Here is a 20,092-nt window from a genome sequence, read left to right on the forward strand (position 1 = left end):
CAAATGGAACGGTAAGTGATAAGAAAGGAGAGAGTATGGAGTGGAGGGATTCCAGTCCATTCAGATTTGGGAAGGCTGAGAAAACAAGTGGGGCCAGGGATGATCCCAGGATACCTGTCATCTAAATCTCATATGTATGTGCTTTAAGGACTTAGCTAGAGAACGGGCACTGGAGGCAAAGGGAAACACAAGAAAGTGTCTAGACATGGAAGAGAGCATGGGGTGTTTGGGAACTATGAGTGTTCCGTAGAGCTTGGTGTAGAGTCTGCTGAGGGCTGGCAAAAGAGAGGAGGTGAGTCAGAACATGAAGGGCTTGAATGTTCTGCTATGCAAGAAGACCATTTTGGAAGGATAACAAGGAGGGACAGAAATTTTTTAACATATTAGTAAAAAAATAAGATTTTCACTTTAGTTTGCTTTGACTCTTCCATGGAAACTGAATTGTGGGTGAAAAGACTGGAAGGCAGGAGATCAATTAGGAGGTGGTACAGTGGCTTTGGAAGGATCAAGTGATAGAGTGATTAGGCTGGCATCAGTGGAGATGGAGAGATGTTGGTAGATGTGTTAAGAGGGGAAGAGAGGCTATGTGTAAGGAGGGGTGTGTGGGGGGCATGGAAATTAAGTGCACTTCATGCATAAGGGAGTGCAAAGTTGAGGAAGGAGACATGACTTAGCCTTGCTTCAGGGGTGATTAGAAATTTCACTTCTTTTGCTATTTCTTCTGGTTGAAACTCTGTTACAAGACTTTTGATCACGTGTGACAAAACCCAGAAAACTCTCTCTTTTGGTCTGAATCTGCCGATAGGGAAAAACAGACCCTTCAGCTTCCTGTTCTTTATCTCATGGTTGATTAATAGAGATTAAAACTCTATGCTCTCAGAAGTATGCCATATTTGGGAAAAACATCCATTTCCTGTTTTGCAGCCTATAATTTATGTTTGCAGCTTGCAAAACCACAGTGTAATCCACCTCATATAAAAGCTTGTATTTAAAAGCTCCAAAGATATTTTGAGTGGGGTTGATACTGCTTGCGATATTCTCCATCATATTAGTTTCCTAACTTGTCTGGTTTTTGTCTCAGATAGTTTGGTGCCATGACCCAGGATCTGAACTTATCTTCAGATTTTCATTTACCCTAGCCAGGTCATAAGGCCATTTGGAACCTTTTGTACTCCATTTCTGGCTGGAAGTCCAGAGATCTAAAGGTGAGTCCTGATCCTGGTCCTATATGTTCCAAACTCTTATCTGTTGGAAGCACAGTAAGAATTTGATTTTGATTCTTTCTGAGTACTTTAGTTGATTTCCAGTGGTGGGATTTTTTTTTTTTAATGTTTAAACCATTAGGCTATTTCTGTAAATGAATTAAATGGTTTATTGATATTTTGTCTCATTAAATGAAGGATGATGGAAAATCGAGTTTGCTACTCTTTTCTGTTTATCCATTTTTCTCCATTTTGAATTCAAATCCATTAAGAATTTATACCTATTAGTAAGGAAAGAACTTTTTTTCTATGAAAGTGAGTTTTGTATTTCTGGGTTTACCCCTGATGTATGGACTGAAAGTTTGGAATTGAAGGTCTAAGTTTTCTAGATCTAGGTGTATGTTTATGTGTCTACAGGTATTTAATATTTTTCTACCTCCAGATGGTATTACTAAATTAGATTACAAAATTTTTTTTAAAAGTTCTGCTCTAATTGACAGAGCTAAGGTCTTATATGAATGAGACTATTCCTAAACCTTGTCAAATATTGAAAAAATTAAATTTTGAATATTTCAATGTGCTCAAAACACTTTCTTATAGGCAAGTTACTCAAATGTTCTAAGAATTCAAGTTTACATAATTTAGGTAACTTTGGCAAATGAGATTAATTTAATATTGTTGGTTTAATAAGAACAGCTTTGTCTTTTGAGTTGTCAACATTAAATGTAATAAAAATGTACATTCTTATTTTACTTGGGCATATTTTTCCTCAACTTGTGAAGGTTCTGAATTGATATGCTATCATTTCAGTTACTATATTTTAAGATTATAAAAAATGTAAACTTGTGTTTAGTCAAATTAAGTCATTATGTGGACAAACTTTATTTCAAAGGTAATTATGTTTTGTAGAATGTCAGCTTGAAGACAGTTTCCAAATCAATTGGTAACCTAAAATATTGGACTGATGCTAAATTGAGTTAATTCATCAATCATTATGTATCTATATCATATCTAAGTAGGACAAGACATTAAAACATTAATTGCTAAATAACAATTTTATTCTTATATATTTTTGCCTCTTATTTTTATATAATACAGACAGGCTGTATATTTGGGTCTATTAATGGACATGTTCATTTTTGCCACATTGAGATGCTATACTATTAGGAATGTTGACGGCTATCAAAAGATATAAGATATATATTGAAAAGCTCTGCTAGTCTGCTAGAAAATACTGGTATATGAAAGACAGTTTACAGTTATTTACTAACAGACACTCCTTCTTTGACCATACTTTAGTCAGGCTCCCGTGAGTCTTCTTCTAGATCAGGCCTCCACCTCGGACTACTTAGCCCCATTTTAACAAAGAAGCCTAAGCTAGTTAAGTGACAACTGCCTCCCTTTATATCTGATTGTCCTTGTTATATGATCAAGCTCTTGTACCTTGCCCTGGATATGTAAGTCCTTGGTCTGCTTTTAGTAAGAATCCTGTTAAGCCAGTTTAGCAAGAATCCCCCTACTCTGGTATCTAAGCAAGTTCCTCTCAGTAATTTTCCTCACTCGTCTGTCCTCACTTGGCTCCTTGGCTGCAGATCTCCAGTTGTCTGTGCTGTATGGAATGGGACTCAGGGCTGTTCTGAAGTCTCTCTTCTCTATGCAGTAGCTCTAATAAGATCTGCCTCACCATTTTGACACATGCCCTGGGAATACCTCTTCTCTTACACCACCTCCTAGTCCTCTCGGTGCAATAAAAGCAGCTGTAGTGAAAACTTAGAATCAATATATGTGAATGAGGCTCTATTAGGAGCAAGAGCAACAGAGAGGAAAAACTTTACATGCAAAGCGTGCAGAAGGTATTTTGTTAAGGAAAACAAGAGAAGCTTTGTTCCAAAGTAAAATGACTCATTCCAAAATGAAAGAGAGAGGGAGAAGTTTATGACAAAACTTGTCTGGAGAGACAAAATTGCAGATGGTTCACGGAAAGGGAATTTTACTTCTTATAGTCAAAGCTGGCGGAGGTTTACGAGTTTATTTATAAGATTTTTAGTAAGAGTGTTAGTACCAAATATGCTGTTTCAAAACTAGCATTTGGTTTTCACTTTATTAAAATGACAATTTTTTCTTGGAATACTGGTGTTCTCTTAGTAAGTGCTTGTAAAGTACTTTCCTCTACCTTGAGAATAATCTGCCTAGAAAATAACTATTCAGGGTCTTATTAGAATAATTTCTGTATTTGTTGATTTTGTCATCTCCTTAATAATTTGAGGGAACAAAGCCTTTTCACTTAAAAAGAACTGGAAGTCTTTATAGTCACATACCTCTTATATCTACTTTAAAATTTATATTGTCATTTTAGTTAACTAGATAACCAACTATTTTTCTTAGTAGTCCATGATCTTATGTAATTAAGTGTTCAAACTTGACACTTTTCATATTTTACCTTCCAGAGCTCAAATCATAAATATCACTTGCCAAGGAAGTTGTCAAGGGGAAAAAAAAAAAAAAGTTGAGTCTGGACCCAAGTAAGGGAAGACATTATTGAATGAAACTATTGCAGAGAGTTGCTCAAAGCCCAGGCCACAACAGTTTCAGGCAAGGGGAGTGGGAGTGAAGCTTCTGTAAGCAGAGACCTTGGGATAACTGTCTGTGGAAAGCAAAAGCATGATGTCATGTTAACAGCTGGTGTGCGGGAGAGACTTGGAGCTTAATGAACAGCATCAAATATTGTACAAACAGAAAACTTGAGGCAGAAAATTTGGTTTGTGCTCAGGCACATGGGCTTGGGATTCTGTACATCAGATGAAGGAAACAAGCTAAAGTGTACCTAGGTTTGGGACCTAGTGGTCTTCAGCAAAGCAACCTAAACTCGTGTGAAGCACAAAGTTCCATCAGCCTTTCAGTCCCTCTCCTTGTTCAAGGTGGGTTCAGAGACATTCTCTGTGGACAATTCAGAGATGAGGAATAACTCCAAGAGATGGCTGAGTGAAACAGACCTCAGCGTCTACATTTTCTTAGTGATATCCCTAGTGGAAGGCTAGTTTACCATCTGTTTGGTATGTAGGCAAAGATCAGTTGTTTCAGTGTCCTTCAATGGGATGCCTAAAATAAAGAAGATAAATGTTAATATAAAGGAATGTATTAAAATAAAGACCCCAAGGTTGAACCCTAAGACTATCTAGTCCTGTGAAATTCAGATCAGTGGATGAAATAGTTTTTGCAGCACTGCTCTCTGAGTTGAACTGTCCTGCTGATTATGTTGTCCAAGTCTGGGTTACCTCCCTTGTAAGGACATGCATGACATGAGCATTTCACCAGACTTTCTGTGACTCAGAGTTACTTTTAGTGACTTTTAGTGACTCAGACGGCTGCTTTTCCAGGGACAAGTCTGGTCCCTGCAAGAACCAGTGCAGTGTTCCTTTAAATCCTGGGGAGGGGGCGGGGGAAGACCAGTTACAAGGCAACTTAGAGTCCTAATAAGGATCTGGGTAATTATGTTTTCGTTCTCAGTGACTTGAAGTCAGGAACAAGGGAGAAAAGTTGGACAGGTTAGTTTGAAATATTTGTAGTCAGATATTGAAGGAAACAGGAAGAACTGAAAATTTGATGAAGGTTGACAATCTGTAAATTAACAGACACAAATTTGATTTATAAGTAGGTATCAATACTAGTTTATCCATACTGGGAAAGGAAGCTAATTAGTGTCTATCAGACAAGACAAAGTTTGCATATCGACCAGTTCCCTGCAGTTTACAGAGGTGCAAAAGAGCTCAAAGGCAATGAATAGGGTCAGAATCTGATAATCCAGAAGAACATGCTTAGTTTCCCATTGAAACACAAAAGGCTCTTACAGTCCTTCTTCCCCTTTTGATCAAAGACAATCTCAAAGAAAGATTATTCTTGATCATAAAACAAGGCTGCTCTCATTGGACGTGGCCTGGTTGTTTCAATAGATGCAGCAAGAATGACAAGTCACCACATAAATCTCCTATTTGCTTTGCTGGGCATTTTCATAAAGATACCTCAGATTTGACTTTTCAAAGCCTCTTGAGGATAGGAAGCCAAGCCAAAACCTCACCATCATTTTTCACCTGCGGTATCTAGTGATTTGGTGGAAAGCCCTCTCTTCCTGAGGTCCCCCAAATATCCCAAGATTCCTCAGCCCACTCAGAAGTGACCTTCCTTGCTCACCTATGAGGCTGGGAAGTACAATTCCTGGGTCATAGGGTAGCTCTATTTTTAACTTTGAAAATAGGATTCATCATTCTGTTTGGCATGTTTTGTCTAAAACTTTTATATTTTTACAAAGATTACATTTTTGGCGGATGGGGCAAATTGAAGTAACTCGCTCAGTGCAAGAGCTGAACAAGTTTCCTCAGTATTTGTGGAGGAGATCCTTAAGATGTGTTTTGCCCTGACATGTAATCCTATGGAGGCTGTGGACTGCATTTTGGGAGAGGGGCAGAGGAGCAACCAAGCGGCCATCTGGGATCTCCAAAGTCCATCTGAGTGTTGAAAACATGCAGCCTGTTTCCGGTTAGCTTTTTCAGCACAAGCTTTTTTTTTTTTTTTTTTTCTTTTTTTTTTTTAATTAATTTTTTATTTTTTATAAACATATATATTTATCCCCAGGGGTACAGGTCTGTGAATCACCAGGTTTACACACTTCACAGCACTCACCAAAGCACATACCCTCCCCAATGTCCATAATCCCACCCCCTTCTCCCAAACCCCCTCCCCCCAGCAACCCTCAGTTTGTTTTGTGAGATTAAAAGTCACTTATGGTTTGTCTCCCTCCCAATCCCATCTTGTTTCATTTATTCTTCTCCTACCCACTTAAGCCCCCATGTTGCATCACCACTTCCTCATATCAGGGAGATCATATGATAGTTGTCTTTCTCTGCTTGACTTATTTCGCTAAGCATGATACGCTCTAGTTCCATCCATGTTGTCGCAAATGGCAAGATTTCATTTCTTTTGATGGCTGCATAGTATTCCATTGTGTATATATACCACATCTTCTTGCTCTTGGTGTCACTGAGCTCCTCAGAGCCCCAACAGTGGTAGGGGACTTACGCCTCAGCTGTCTACAGGGAGTTGAGGAGCATAAATGAGAAAAGGAAGGCCTGGCAGGTGTGGCTAGTGAAGAGGAGGAGGTAGAGGTATTGAAGGGGGAAGAACAAAGGATTCTAGGAAGCTGAAGTGAAGGTTGAGAATGGAAAAAAGGAGGCAGAAGTTAAGGGATGGTGATGGGAAGGCAGAGATTTTAGAAGACACTGAAAAAATGAACTGGTCTTTGAAGGAAGCAGTGGTCTCTGAAACTTTTTGCAGAACAGGTATTGCTCTGTTTCTTTATACCAAACAATAAAAGCAGTCCACTCTTTGGATACGATCTTGGAGTCATTGCTTGCTCAGAATGATCTGAGCAAGTAGATCCTAGCTCAGAATGAGCCAATTTGCAAAGATCCTTAATTCCTCGAAGAGGCCATTGAAATTTTAAGTTTTTTAAAAATTTTATTTATTTATTTTTTTAGTGAAATTTTGTCATTTCGAAGAGATTGGGTGAAATCAGTGTGAATAAAGTCCAAGCAAATCCCCCACAGGCAAGAGAGTGTGGTGTGGAACAATGAAAGGAATGGTAATATGACAGTGAAACGAATACCTGTTGGTCTAAGTATCTTTACCCAAGATGTCTATCTCAGGAGGGAGTCAGAGGCTTTAATTATACCCAGGAAAGCCAGAAGAAGGCAGAGAAGTAGAAGGAAGGAAAATGATGAAAATGAAGAATAAAACCAAATCTTTACCACGCTACAACAGACACGTGTTTGAAACACTGTACCAGGAGTTAGACTCACAGGCTGTGGATCATGACCTCCAAGCCAGGAAAGGACCCAGCATCTGCTAAGATGGCATTGACCCCTGCATGAAGAAAAACAAATTCCTGGGGACAGAATCACAGCATCATCCTTGTCAAAGAAAAAGAAATACAATCTGGATATTAATATGAGGATTTCTTTAAGGGAATTATTGCAGTAGTAGGAGGAGAGTATCATAATAGGAAAATGCTTGAAGACTAAGTCAGAAATGTCTCAGGGGAGGGATGGGTGAGCAAAACTTTTTTTTTTTTTTTAAGATTTTATTTATTTGACAGAGAGAGAGAGAGATCACAAGTAGGCAGAGAGGCAGGCAGAGAGAGAGGGAAGGAAGCAGGCTCCCCCGCCGAGCAGAGAGCCCAACGCAGAGCTCAATCCCAGGACCCTGGGATCATGACCTGAGCCAAAGGCAGAGAGGCCTTAACCCACTGAGCCACCCAGGCTACCCTGAGCAAAACTTTTAAATGCAAAGATGCCTGGGATAGGTGGCTGTGCAGAGTAGGAGGTGGGGAGGTAAAAGCTGATGTGGGAGGGGGTTCCTGAAACTTAATCTTCACCAGTTGTTTTACTAACAAGGAAGTCAAGGCAGGAACTACTGGTTTGTGGTTAAGCACGTGGGGCGTGTTCTGCACTTGAGATGAACAAATAAAGTACAGAAATTGTACATGGGTTTGAGGGCCTTGCTGTCTTAACATTGCATCAAACTCAAAGCTTGATTAACCTTGTCAGGACCCAGAATTGTTTTTGAGATTTCTCAAAGGGTCCCCCAAAAATCTCTTTTGTAAAAAGTATAAATGTTAGGAATAATGATGGTTATTTGTATGTTTCTGACGATGAGTTATGGGAAATATTCTCAAATCAGAAGAAATACCTAGATTTCCTTAGGTTAAATTTGTATGGGTAAAATGTCACTAACATAAATATTTAAACAATTGTGTTCTGTATAGGAATGTTCAAGACAATGGTTAACATTTTTGCTGTCCATGACATGTTTCTATTTATCACAGTCTTGGTATTGCTTTGCCTATAAGACAAAAGCAGTATTGTATTAGCACTCATAATTTCAGTTATTTAGAAAAAAAAATTAACTTGGTTGCAACTTTATTTTTTTACCTTGAATCTAGTGTATTTCAGGCAGTTGTGCTCTACTGGAGGTTCAGGTCATTTATCCTAGATTTTATTAATCTACTACTGATGTTTAGAACCTACTTCAGATGTATTAAATCTATTTACTTGATAATCTTGATATATTCTTGGTATATGCTAATTTTATGCTGGGCATATATGGTATCTAACATTTCGGGATATTTATATGTTATATTATCTCTGTGAAGATTATGTTTATCTACTTTCATAAATTATATGTGATTTCTACTCTTCTTTGAAATAGGCATAAATCTTTATGCTTACACATATTTCATCAAAAACTTTTTTGGATTGACTTGGTTTTGTTTTGCATGCTATGGAGACAATCAGATATGTTTGTCAATTCTGTTATTCTATTATTCTTATAATGAACTTTCCTCAGATTATTCTCTTTTGAAAAATATCAATAGAGAGTAAACAATAGACATTTCTGGTCTTTCATCATCTACAGAGAGCTTATATGTTTTATTTTACCCCATGAAGTCACCTGGACTCAGCTATAAGGTAGAGTGTTCCATCTTCAACAAATGTTCTCAAATCAGATCCCTGTCTGAGAGTCTGGTAAACAAGACTATTCCAGGTCCTCTTGGGTGCAGGATTCTGATGGCATTACTTCAATAACTCTGAGATCCTACCAGTGAGCTGAGTCAGGAGTTCCAGACGTCTAGTTAAGAAGCAGATGTGTTCATGAGACTACTAACCCCAAATCAAGTGGAACAAGAATTAATTACAAAGAACTGAATGAAGTGAATAAATGGATTGGACGTGGGCCTTGCTTGGAACAGTGGTGATGCTTTAACGCTCTGTTTTCTGGATGTAAGGGAACATCCAGAAAACAAAGCATTAAGCTCTTTTCTCTCAAGCCATCTATCACTCATAACAACTTATTAGACTGTGCTCTTGTAAAGCAGAAATGAAACACTGATCTTTTCTGCCCTGACTCACCCTGTGAAATTTGGGGAACTCTTATTGAGGATGCCTGTTTTCGTGACACTCTAGATATTTGCAAAGACGCAGTAAGAGTCTGTCCACCTTGTTAATAGGAACAAAATGGACACACTACAATCAAGGCTGGCATTGCCTAGAATGTCATAGTTGAGAAGGATGCTCATTTCATCAGATGTGCCCACACTTCTCAGGAATTAAGGTGGACTTCATGGGGCCAATGCTTACAAAGTCCCTCTTGGGAAAACTGGCCTAGTAACTGGCTTCATAGGGTTCCCAGCCTCATAGGTGAGCAAGGAAGGTCACTTCTGAGTGGGCTGAGGAATCTTGGGATATTTGGGGGACCTCAGGAAGAGAGGGCTTTCCACCAAATCACTAGATACCGCAGGTGAAAAATGATGGTGAGGTTTTGGCTTGGCTTCCTATCCTCAAGAGGCTTTGAAAAGTCAAATCTGAGGTATCTTTATGAAAATGCCCAGCAAAGCAAATAGGAGATTTATGTGGTGACTTGTCATTCTTGCTGCATCTATTGAAACAACCAGGCCACGTCCAATGAGAGCAGCCTTGTTTTATGATCAAGAATAATCTTTCTTTGAGATTGTCTTTGATCAAAAGGGGAAGAAGGACTGTAAGAGCCTTTTGTGTTTCAATGGGAAACTAAGCATGTTCTTCTGGATTATCAGATTCTGACCCTATTCATTGCCTTTGAGCTCTTTTGCACCTCTGTAAACTGCAGGGAACTGGTCGATATGCAAACTTTGTCTTGTCTGGTAACCAAGCTTTCTCATTTCCTGTGCAAAAGCTTGTTTGGTGTTAACTTCTAAACTGAACTGCATTTTCTCACCTTGTACATCTTGTCAATGCTTACCAAGTTTTCATTTCTTCCAGTTTCCTTCAATATTTGGCTAAAAATTAATCTTAGCCTCTAAACAAGCTTTCCAATTTTTCTGTATCCTTGAGTTGGAATTACTGGGAGCTACAAATTGATTGGCAGGTATTTACTGGGACTCTAAAGTTGCCTTGTAATAAATTTTTGCCTCCAAGATCTGAAGAGTTATTATAAGCTCAAGCCTAAGAACTTTTCATAACACTAGAAAGTCTCATTATTCCAGCTGATCATTCATGGTCCAGTTATTTCCCTGGATAGGCCATTGTTTGGACTACCAATGATGTCTGGTGAAATTCTCAGGTCATTCATCCTTATTGGACTAGTAACCAATGCTATGGACATTACCACTAATACAATTGACATCTCAGCTCCAAAAAACTCAATGAATGGTAAGAGACTGAATATAAAAATAAGCAGTGGTTAGACCATATACAGAAATATAGCTCTGACATGCAGCCTCTATAGCAATTAGTCTAATAAGGCATATAACCTGTTTAAAATCAGTCCCAAATCAGGATCTGGTCAATATTTCACAGCTGCCCTAATTTTTGCCTATACTTCTAACTTAGGATGAACCATAGAAAACCAAATATGTACTCTAGACCAATCATATAGGGTGCCCCACTTCTAGTTAGTCCTCTAGCTTCTTTTTTTTTTTTTTAAAGATTTTATTTATTTATTTGACAGAGAGAGATTACAAGTAGGCAGAGAGGCAGGCAGAGATAGAGAGGAGGTAGCAGGCTCCCCGCCGAGCAGAGAACCCGATGTGGGGCTCAATCTCAGGACCCTGAGATCATGACCTGAGCTGAAGGCAGCGGCTTAACCCACTGAGCCACCCAGGCGCCCAGTCCTCGAGCTTCTGTAAGCCAATAGCTTCCAATTGGGGCACACCTGAAGCCTTTCCTTTTTCCACTCTAGGGCATTTCACTACTTTACCTGTGTTTGAGTTTCTGCTCATTTCAGGTGATGGTGGTAACTAGCTTGATATAGCCAGCTCTGAATAAATGTTTGTGTTCATTTCAGTGATTTTCATTTATTACCACAGTTTCTTTGGAGTTTCCATCAAGACACAGTTTGCACTGATGATCACCATGGCCTCCAGTTTTCAACTGGGCACCTAGAACCTAATATGTCTCACTGCTTGCAGCTTGTCAAGTCCACAGTGAATGGTAAGTCAGCACAGACCTGAACTCCACTCTTTTCTGTTGAGCTCTTTGGTCATTCTTCTGAGTTTGGTACACAGGTTTTGTTATCAGTGCCCACCCATTTGTTTGGCAAATGGGTAGGTCTTTTCATCCTTTTTTGTTACATTTGTGTTACTGCTTTATGGAGTGCTGCCTAAAAGTGCTATATGTCATAAGAAGGAGAATCATATGATATAACACAGTCATATGTCTTCTAAGACTTTTGTTGATGGCAGCCTCACAGACCAAAAAGTTTGCTGTTTTTACCACAACTGCCCATTAGGACAAACTTTATTGAAAGTCACCAGTAAAACTGGATGATGTTCTCTTTCCATCTCAAATTTTGAGGGCTTTGTTCCACCTCCTTTTTGATTCAGAAAGAGCATTCTCTCTGGTATTCCATGAACCAGAAGGCACAGATTGTCAAGTCTGTGTTTGGAGGTGACCAATCATGAGTTTGGGGTTTGAGATAGGAGCTGCACAAATGTTTCATTTCTACCAGCACTGCCAGCTCTCGTGAGATAATCTAAGCCTCAATTTTTTCCTCTTCTGGGGAAAATTTTGCTTCATATATCTACCCTTATGACAGTGCTTACTCTAATACTTACCTTTCCAAATGACATAATTTTCCCAAGTATGATTTAAGCCTTTAATGGGCACTTGAGGTTGGGGGAGGCGTTTGACTTCCATAAAATTGTTCTTTTGAAAATTTCCTTAGAAAAGAAAGGAATGTGATTTCTCAGTTCACAAGGGCAGCATTTTTTGATTGGTATGCAGAGGCCTTCAAAGAGAGTTTAAATAAAATATTACTTTACAAAAAGATTCTTTGACCAAAGTTATGAGGAATTAGACAAACTTAAGCAACAAACTAATTTCCCTAGCAAGCCCTCGTCTTCTTTGTCCTTCAGCTTTTTCCCTATATCTTGTTCTCCCTCTTCCCTCTTATCCTTCCAAACTCTTTCTTTCCACAACTCTGTCAGGCCCTCTATCTGCTTCCCCTTATCCAGACCCATTACCTTTCCTCAACTCTTCTAAAAACCACCAAAGTCTGTTGCCTTTAAAAATCCATCCTTCCCATATACTAGGTATGCAGGGAACTACAGAATCTAAACCTTGGACTCAAGCAGAATTATGAGCTAAAAAGATTGATCTAAACCTAGACAAGACCAGCAAATACTCATAAAATAATTTAGAATTCTTTTTGGTGCATATGACCCAGAGTTTCTTGACCTATAGCAACTTGTACACATGGTTGGTTGTAAGCTCAGATGCTGAATCCTGTGTGGCAAAGCTGATTGGACCTACCCAGAATGGGACCTATAGGATCCTTCTTTCCACAATAAGCTCGGGACTTAAAGAGAAGTTCCCGAAGCAGGGCAAAGTCTCCTGAACCATACATGAAACGTTTCTAATAAACATTGATTGGACCATCATTTAGTCATGCAATAAATTAAAGATGAAATGATGGATATATTTTTTAGGATAGACTAAACTATATCTTCCCAAAAAGTTGTAGGTGTGAAGATGCTGATTGAACAGCAGCCCTTGATCTCATTTTGCCAATTGAGCTGAACATGAAACTGGGCACCTAATTCAAAGGAATTAGAATAGGAAATAGCCTCATTATCTGAACCAAAACATCTGACATAACATTTTGAAATAGTTTTATGATGAAAATGAGACAAGACTTAAACTTGTGGCCCTAAAGATCAAATAGCTAAGCAGACCACTTCTCAACCAGCCACCTATTGATAAGGACGCTTGTAGATTTTGTAAAAAGAAGGGACACTGGGGAAGAAAAATTGTTTCATCCTAGCAAAACAAACAAACAAACAAACCCATCAATTTAGATCAATAAGGAAGGAAAATGCATTCAATATTCTGGATTACTTTTAAGTAAACAAAGTGAATTATAAATATAAATGGTCAACCTCACTAAGTCTTGATGGATACTGGATACTACTCTTTCTATGTTAAATTGTACTGCCATTACTCAACCTATTCCTCAACCTATTCCTCAGAGAAAACAGCACACAGGAGCAGGTATTTTAAATAATTCAGTCCTTAACTGTAACCCTTGTATACTTTACTGAAAAACTTTCATTTTTTGCTTTGTGATACCACAATTGCAAAGTTAATAAGGAGATATATGCTTTGCAAATGGCCTTTGCAGTTACACATGGAAGGAACAATTTCTTGTGATTTGAGAGGGCTCCTTTATTCATAATCCAGTTGTTTTTACTCTGGATATACCTTTGCCTTCTCTATAATATTTAATGCATTCCTCTAATAAAGATCTTGACACCATACTTCACACTTTATGGGCTAAAACTTCCAGCACTGGAAATGGAACATAATTGTAAGAGAACCTATTAAAATTCAACTAGATCTTACCAAACCATCACCCAAGCTTTCCCAATATTCTTTGAGGCCAAACACAAAGGAAGAGCTCAAGCCTATCTTTAAAAACCCTATATTCAAAGATCTTCTCATAGTTTATAGTAGCCCTTGTAACACTCACATTTTGCCAAATGGATGAAAATGTAAATTGTTGAAGACTTCAAAACCATCAACAAAATTGTGATCTTTTGTTTCTTTGTAGTACGTAATTCAGATACCATCCTGTCATCTATTATGCTTACAGTCACTTGCTTCACTGTAGTGGATCTTTGCCTTGTCTTTTTCAGCATACCTAAGAGGACCAAGAAAGTCAACACTTTTTTACCTTCCACAAAGGAGAATAACATCCCTGGGCAGTCATGCCTCAGGGGTACCCTGAAGCCGTGTACTGTTTTTCTCAGGTCTTTAATCACGACTTATAAGATGCAAATTTCTCTTGTGATTCAGTTCTGATTAATAATATAATATAATGTAATATAATATAATCTCTTATTTTGTTCAGGGAACAAGGAAGTTGTAAAAAAGATCATTTGCTTATTCTCAGCCTTAATAGGAAAAGAACATGATTCTTCAAAAGATAAATTACAAATGTCTCACAACACAATCCTTTATTTAGGAAATGACCTATCTAAGGAAGGAAATATTTTCCTGATAGATTAAAGACTGTCCGATATCCTTGATGAACACAGATGCGAAAATACTCAACAAAATACTAGCCAATAGGATTCAACAGTACATTAAAAGGATTATTCACCACGACCAAGTGGGATTTATTCCAGGGCTGCAAGGTTGGTTCAACATCCGCAAATCAGTCAATGTGATACAACACATCAATAAAAGAAAGAACAAGAACCATATGATACTCTCAATAGATGCTGAAAAAGCATTTGACAAAGTACAGCATCCATTCCTGATCAAAACTCTTCAAAGTGTAGGGATAGAGGGCACATACCTCAATATCATCAAAGCCATCTATGAAAAACCCACCGCAAATATCATTCTCAATGGAGAAAAACTGAAAGCTTTTCCACTAAGGTCAGGAACACGGCAGGGATGTCCATTATCACCACTGCTATTCAACATAGTACTAGAGGTCCTAGCCTCAGCAATCAGACAACAAAAGGAAATTAAAGGCATCCAAATCGGCAAAGAAGAAGTCAAATTATCACTCTTCGCAGATGATATGATACTATATGTGGAAAACCCAAAAGACTCCACTCCAAAACTGCTAGAACTTATACAGGAATTCAGTAAAGTGTCAGGATATAAAATCAATGCACAGAAATCAGTTGCATTTCTCTACACCAACAGCAAGACAGAAGAAAGAGAAATTAAGGAGTCAATCCCATTTACAATTGCACCCAAAACCATAAGATACCTAGGAATAAACCTAACCAAAGAGACACAGAATCTATACTCAGAAAACTATAAAGTACTCATGAAAGAAATTGAGGAAGACACAAAGAAATGGAAAAATGTTCCATGCTCCTGGATTGGAAGAATAAATATTGTGAAAATGTCTATGCTACCTAAAGCAATCTACACATTTAATGCAATTCCTATCAAAGTACCATCCATCTTTTTCAAAGAAATGGAACAAATAATGCTAAAATTTATATGGAACCAGAAAAGACCTCGAATAGCCAAAGGGATATTGAAAAAGAAAGCCAACGTTGGTGGCATCACAATTCCGGACTTCAAGCTCTATTACAAAGCTGTCGTCATCAAGACAGCATGGTACTGGCACAAAAACAGACACATAGATCAATGGAACAGAATAGAGAGCCCAGAAATAGACCCTCAACTCTATGGTCAACTAATCTTCGACAAAGCAGGAAAGAATGTCCAATGGCAAAAAGACAGCCTCTTCAATAAATGGTGCTGGGAAAATTGGACAGCCACATGCAGAAAAATGAAATTGGACCATTTCCTTACACCACACACAAAAATAGACTCAAAATGGATGAAGGACCTCAATGTGCGAAAGGAATCCATCAAAATCCTTGAGGAGAACACAGGCAGCAACCTCTTTGACCTCAACCGCAGCAACATCTTCCTAGGAACAACGCAAAAGGCAAGGGAAGCAAGGGCAAAAATGAACTATTGGGATTTCATCAAGATCAAAAGCTTTTGCACAGCAAAGGAAACAGTTAACAAAATCAAAAGACAACTGACAGAATGGGAGAAGATATTTGCAAATGACATATCAGATAAAGGACTAGTGTCCAGAATCTATAAAGAACTTAGCAAACTCAACACCCAAAGAACAAATAATCCAATCAAGAAATGGGCAGAGGACATGAACAGACATTTCTGCAAAGAAGACATCCAGATGGCCAACAGACACATGAAAAAGTGCTCCATATCACTCGGCATCAGGGAAATACAAATCAAAACCACAATGAGATATCACCTCACACCAGTCAGAATGGCTAAAATAAACAAGTCAGGAAATGACGGATGCTGGCGAGGATGCGGAGAAAGGGGAACCCTCCTACACTGTTGGTGGGAATGCAAGCTGGTGCAGCCACTCTGGAAAACAGCATGGAGGTTCCTCAAAATGTTGAAAATAGACTGTCCAAATATTCTAGACCTCTTTCAAGGTGGCAACTGGGAGAACCTCTAGGCTTAACTGGAAAATGAAGGCAATGAGTAACAAACTTTTCTGTGATTCCAACACTTCTTTATGAATTGTCTAAGTCTTCAGTAAGAGACTCTGATCTGGGAGCACAAATACAACAGGTTTTCTGTAATCTAAATAAGGCCTAATAATAGTCTCCTTCCTTAGGCACTCCTAACTACAAAAGCCATTCCATCGAATTGTGCAACAACAATTTGAACAAGCCCTTCAGGTTTCAACTCAATTTCTTGGGTGTCATCAAAAACCAGTTGCTTACTACTGACTCACCCTTGACCCAGTTGTAAAGGTTTTTCCCCCTTGACTTAAGGTAATCAGTGTCATGGAAAAACTTATTGATGCTTCTGCTGAAATAGTTCTAAGCTCTTTATTTAACCTCATGGTCCCTCATGCAACACAGACATTACTATTGACTGAGAACATGCAGCACTTTTCAGCCAACTGGTTAATCTCTTAAGAGATTCTGTTACTCTCTCCTCTCACATTATTTTTCATCCCTGAAACAACCTGAAACATGTCACTCTCCTGTTCCTAAAAGAATGCCAACAACGTGATTGTCTTACTTCAGTTAGGAATCCTTCTGTACCTTGCAGATGTACAATGTATTAGAGATCCCATTGAGAAGTCTGAGCAAATATTATTTGTGGAGGGACAATTCCTCAACTGAAATGAGGTTAAGCAGGACATGCTATTAGGGATTTAAGAAGATTGTTCTTTAGAATATAGTCATTTACCTGAAGTAAAATCAGCCCAGATGGCAAAACATATTATTGTTCAGAAGCCTATCATATTCCTTCATGTTGAACAAAAGGAGGGATTGACAATTTTGGACTTTTTCTGAGATCTGTATACCTGGAAAACAGAGGTTAGTTAATATATTCCCCCATTTTTGTGTTCTAGGAAAGGATTTACTGAAAAGAGGCACCAATTTTCTCCATACAATTTATATGAGTCCCAGTCTATTCTTTCTCATGACTTCAATAAGAGTTGTGTGTCTAGGTGTCTATGGACAATTAGTTTTTGACAAAGATGCCAAGACCATTCAAAGGGAAAAGAATAGTGTTTTTAATAAATTAATCTGGGATAATTTAATATAGTCACATGGATGGCTTATGGATTCTTAACTCACACTATATAAAAATTAACTCAAAATGGATAAAAATATGTGAGTGTAAGAACTAAAACTATGGAGTTCTTAGAAGAAAACAGTGGTAAATCTTCATGAACTCAGTTGTGGCAGTGGATTTTTAGATATGACCTCAAAACATAGGCAACAAGAGGAAAAACAGATAAATTGAGCTTCATCAAAATAAAGAAATAAAAAGCATTCAAATTGGCAGAGAAGAAGTCAAACTCTCAATCTTCATACATGACACGATACTTTATGTGGAATACTCAAAAGACTTCACCCTAAAATGGCTAGAACTCAAACAGCAATTCAGCAATGTAGGAGGATAAAAAAATCGGTGCACAGAAATAAGTTGCATTTCTATACACTAACAATGTGACTGAAGAAAGAGAAATTAAGGAATCAGTCCCATTTACAATTGCACCAAAAACTATAAGATACCTAAGAATAAACCTAACCAAAGAGGTAAAGGATCTGTACTTTAAAAACTACAGAACACTTACAAAAGAAGCTGAGAAAGACACAAAGAAATGGAAAAATAGTCCATGCTCATGGATTGGAAGAATAAATATTGTTAAAATATCTATGCTATCCAGAGAAATCTATACATTCAAAGCAATCCTTATAAAAATAATATCCAAAAAAAAAAATAAATAAATAAATAAATTAAAAAAAAAATAATATCAACATTATACAGCTGGGACAAACAATCCTAAAATTTGTATGGAACCAGATAGCCAGGGGAATGTTAAAAAAGAAAACAAATGCTGGGGGTATCACAATGCCCGACTATATTACAAAGCTGTGATCATCAAGATAGCATAGTATTGGCACAAAAACAGACATGTAGATCAATGGAACAGAATACAGACCCCAGATACGGACCCCCAACTCTATGGTGAACTAAACTTCAACAAAGCAACAATTTTTCAATGGAAAAAAAGACAGTGTTTCTGGAAAACTGTATGGAGTTTCCCCCAAAAGTTGAAAATAGATCTATCCTATGACCCAACAATTGCACTACTGGGTATTTACCCTAAAGATACAATTGTAGTGATCTGAAGGAGGGGAACATGCACCCAAATGTTTATAGCAGCCATGTCCACAATAACCAAACTATGGAAAGAACCTAGATGTCCATCAACAGATGAATGGATAAAGAAGATGTGATATATATACAAATGGAATACTATGAAGCCATCAAAAACTGAAACCTTGCCATTTGCAGCAACGTGGATGGAACTAGAGGGTAATATGCTACGCAAAATAAGTCAATCAGAGAAAAAATTATCATATGGTCTCTCTGATATGAGGAATTTGAGAGGCAGGATGGGGGATCATGGGGGGGTAGGGAGGGAAAAAATGAAACAAGATGGGACGAGGGAGGGAGACAAATCATAAGAGACTCTTAATCTCAGGAAACAAACTGAGAGTTGCTGGGGGTGAGGGGGAAGGGTAGGGTAGCTGGGTTATGGACATTGGGGTGGGTATATGCTTTGGTGAGTGCTGTGAATTGTGTAAGACTGATGATTCACAAACCTGCACCCCTGAAGCAAATAATACATTGTATATTAATAAAACAACAACAAAAAAGAAAGAATTGGATGTATGAGAGCATATTAAAAAAAAAGAGAGAGAAAAGACAGTGTCTTCAATAAATGGTGCTGAGAAAACTGGACAGTCACATGCAGAAGAATGAAGCTGGGCCATTCTCTTATACCATAAACAAAGATAAACTCAAAATGGATGAAAGACCTATATGTGAGAGAGGAATCCATCAATATCCTGGTGGAGAACATAGGCAGCAACCCCTTCGACTTTGGTCACAGCAACTTCTTGCAAGACATATCTCTAAAGACAAAGGAAACATAAACATAAGCAAAAATGAACTATTGTGATCTCCTCAAGAAAAAAGTCTTCTGCACATCAAAAGAAACAGTAAAAAAAAAAATTAATAAATAAAAGCCCTAAAAGGCAACCTATAGAATGGGAGAAGATATTGGTAAATGACATATCAGAAAAGGGCTGGTATCCAAGATCTATAAAGAACTTAACAAACTCAGCACCCAAAAAACAAATAATCCAGTCAAGAAATGGACAGAAGACATGACCAGACATTTCTCCAAAGAAGGCATACGCATGGCCAACAGATACGTGAAAAATGCTCCACATCACTTACAAATCAAAACCACAATAAGATACCATCTTGCACCAGTTAGAATGGCTAAGGTTAACAAGACAGAGAATAACAAATGTTGGCAAGGATGTGGAGAAAGAGGAATCCTCTTACACTGTTGCTGGGAGGAAACTGGTACAGCCACTCTGGAAACAGTATGGATGTTCCTCAGGAAGTTAAAAATAGAGATACCCTAGAATCCAGTAATTGCTCTACTGGGTATTTACCCCAAAGATACAGATGTAGTGAAATGAAGGGGCACCTACACCCCAATGTTCATAGTAGCAATGTCCACAATAGCCAACCTGTGGAAGGAGCCAATAAGTCCTTCAACAGATGAATAGATAGAGAAGATGTGGTTTATATATACAATGAAATATCACTCAGCCATCAGAAAGGATAAATATTTACCATTTACATTGACATGGCTGGAACTGGAGGGTATTATGCTGACTGAAATAAGTCAATTAGAGAAGACAATTATCATATGGTTTAACTTATAGGTGGAGTATA

The 20,092-nt window shown here is 38.0% G+C and overlaps 1 long non-coding RNA gene across 4 annotated transcripts; it reads left to right on the forward strand.

Moving 5' to 3' along the window:
* Positions 1-678: 678 nt before the first annotated feature.
* Positions 679-17,663, forward strand: LOC116575301. Of its 4 annotated transcripts, none has more exons than XR_004279698.1 (4): positions 679-1,205; positions 11,098-11,221; positions 13,924-14,037; positions 14,139-14,296. It is a non-coding gene; the product is annotated as an uncharacterized LOC116575301 (long non-coding RNA). The 4 variants fall into 4 exon arrangements; XR_004279697.1 differs by lacking the exon at positions 14,139-14,296 and adding an exon at positions 17,175-17,663 and having other exon boundaries at positions 680-1,205; XR_004279695.1 differs by having other exon boundaries at positions 732-1,205; positions 13,924-14,296.
* The last annotated feature ends 2,429 nt before the right edge of the window (positions 17,664-20,092 follow it).

Source organism: Mustela erminea, chromosome 16, assembly GCF_009829155.1.
Source record: "Mustela erminea isolate mMusErm1 chromosome 16, mMusErm1.Pri, whole genome shotgun sequence".
Lineage (NCBI taxonomy): Eukaryota > Metazoa > Chordata > Mammalia > Carnivora > Mustelidae > Mustela > Mustela erminea.